We start from the raw sequence: 2,800 nt of genomic DNA on the forward strand, positions 1-2,800 counted from the left end.
AAGTGATATCACAAACAACGCCACATATGAGGCCAGTATGTTAACTGATGAAGAAATCTACCAAGACCATGCATCAGTACTATCAACGAAAACTTTACACTTGATTCCAAATCTTCATTAAAAAAAACTACAAAGAGAGAGATATTGTTGGGTCCAGCACCACCAAATCCCTGGTTCAATGATGAAAATAATCCTTAAACATTCAAAGAAGGACTTTCTATATATTCACAGAAAGTATTTCAGACATTACCATGTGGACTTTATCAAACTCAAAGGATTTGCTTGACTTTTAACAGTCTCAGAAAAGATCCAAGTTAAAGTATTTCAAAACATTTGAATTTTCAACTTTGTACACCTCTATCCAACATTACAAACATTAAGGGGGTCCTTGATCCATGGGGAATTAGTTGGACAACCTGTCGACCGTAGATACAGTTACAAATCTATCCTCCGAGATTCAGGACAATTTGTCAGATATGAGAACAAATGTCATCTGTTAACTGTTTACTGAGAAAACAATGTGTGAAATGCTGTTCTTCCTGATTGATTACATCTATGTATAATTTCGTGGAAAGACATTTAGATAAGAAGTAGGCATCCCCAAGGGCACAAATTGTGCTCCCTTTCTTGCTTGTTCCGGTATGCAACAGTCGGAATTTCTGCTCGGAATGGCAAAGTCAAAACAAAGGTAATTTTAACCAAGAATTTAAAGATTAGCTAAATGTATATCGATGATCTTATATCGTTCATTAACTATCAAGTTCCCTTCCACTGATATGCCCACCTGAGCTAGAAATAGAGGAGACCAGTGTCACCGCCTCATCTGTTTCATATTCAGATCTCTGCATTAAGATTCAGAGTGACAAAACACTCTCCACAAGACTGTATGTCAAGAGAGATGACTTCCACTTTCCAATAGTTAACTTTCCCTTTATGTCGAGCAATACTTCAGCGGCTCAAGCCTTTGGTGTTTACATTTCACAGTTTTTGAGGGACAATCGATCATACTCTTTCTACCACGATTTCAAAGATCGTCATAAGACAATTGCTGAGAGGTTGTTTGATCAAGGTTACACCATACAAGGCTTCAGTAAAGTTTTCAAAACGGTGTTATGGTAAACACGTAGATGAGATGTTTCAGGTGAACGATTGACTTGCTTTTGCATGTGTTTGTGACGGATGCCACCGGTAGTGAACACCTGATATCACCACTATTTGATAGTGATTCATACATGTAAGCTCATGCTCATGATAAGAGTCTAGATTAGTTCAATCAATTTTTCTTATGATTTGGTTTTGGTTGGTTTGTTGTTTTACGCCGCACTCAGCAATATTCCAGCTATATGACGGCGGTCTGTAAACAATCGAGTCTGGACCAGACAATCCAGTGATTAGTATCATGAGCATCGATACACGCAATTGGGATCGATGACATGCATCAACCAAGTCAGCGAGCCTGACCACCCGATCCCGTTAGTCGCCTTTTACGACAAGCATAGTCGCCTTTTACGGCAAGCATGGGTTGCTGAAGACCTATTCTACCCCGGATCTTCACGGGTCGATTTTTCTTATGAACATGGAAAGGGTTTTGTCACTTCTATTTACAGTTACTACATTATATTTGTATAACCATTATGTGTGCCATAGCTATGTGTATTGGTATAAAAATCCACGAATCAGTACACACAGCATTAGAGCACAGAACTAGGGCAATGCAACAGACATGACAAAATAATACTAATTGAACAATAAATATGCCTCATGTATATTGAATATTATACGGAATCAGATGTTTCTTATTAATATGGTAAGGGTTTTGTAGCTTTATTTACAACAAATACTTGTCTGGATTGTTTACGTTTACATTCTTAAATATTGGAATAATAATTTCGACAAAACAGAGGTAAAACACCGTTGACGAAAACAAGATTGAAACTTTAAAGCAGGAAATGCATAATATAAGGAAATGAGTATTTACGTATTTTGACACAACCAACCCAAGCAGATTTACCTGTTTCTAGGCGAGAGATAGGAACAAGTTTTTTTTCCATTTCCGGGGTAGTTGATTCCAACAGAAACATGTTAACATCCGCCAAAAATTCACTGACGCCATCAAAGAACTCATTGTCTACCCATAATATAGAAGCATTCTTTCAGAATGGCGTAATCACTAGCTCGTGATCCGTATTTTCCTACAAAAGCTGAAGACGTAATTATCACTGTTTCGAATCATGGATAAAAAATGAAAAGGATTTCTAATGAAATACCAGAGCCTTGGTGCTTCTAGTGCATTGTTCAGTGTTTGGAATAATACAGTCTAACTATAAATCATAGCAGCGATTTGTGTGTTTTCTGAAAGGTTCGCTATTTAAAATTTAATGAGACCAAGAGAGTATTTCAGCTTGAAAATCCCTGATCTTTTCTGCTGTGGCATCAAAACTATGCTCAAATCGTGTAGTAATTTGCACTGAGTGTGTTATGTCGGCTCTTGATGCCACGTGTTCTGGCATGAAGACCCGCAGACATTAAATTAAACCGGCTCGGCATTAGAGCCATGCATTCTGTGGAAAGCAATTATGTGGAGCTATTCGGACTATGTCAAGAGATCCCAAAGTCTAATCCTTGAATCAAGTAGGTACAAATCCACCAAGACGAAAACAAAGTTGTTTGCTTAAGAACTAATTTAGAGGAATAATCTTTTTCTTTTTGATCGATTTGCCATCATTGCAGACTTGCAATCGATAGAATCGAAATGAGCCTGAATGACGATAGGTACTCAATCACATTTATAGCATACTAG

Source organism: Haliotis rufescens, unplaced genomic scaffold, assembly GCF_023055435.1.
Source record: "Haliotis rufescens isolate VD_foot unplaced genomic scaffold, xgHalRufe1.0.p SCAF_1, whole genome shotgun sequence".
In the NCBI taxonomy this organism is placed as follows: Eukaryota; Metazoa; Mollusca; class Gastropoda; order Lepetellida; family Haliotidae; genus Haliotis; species Haliotis rufescens.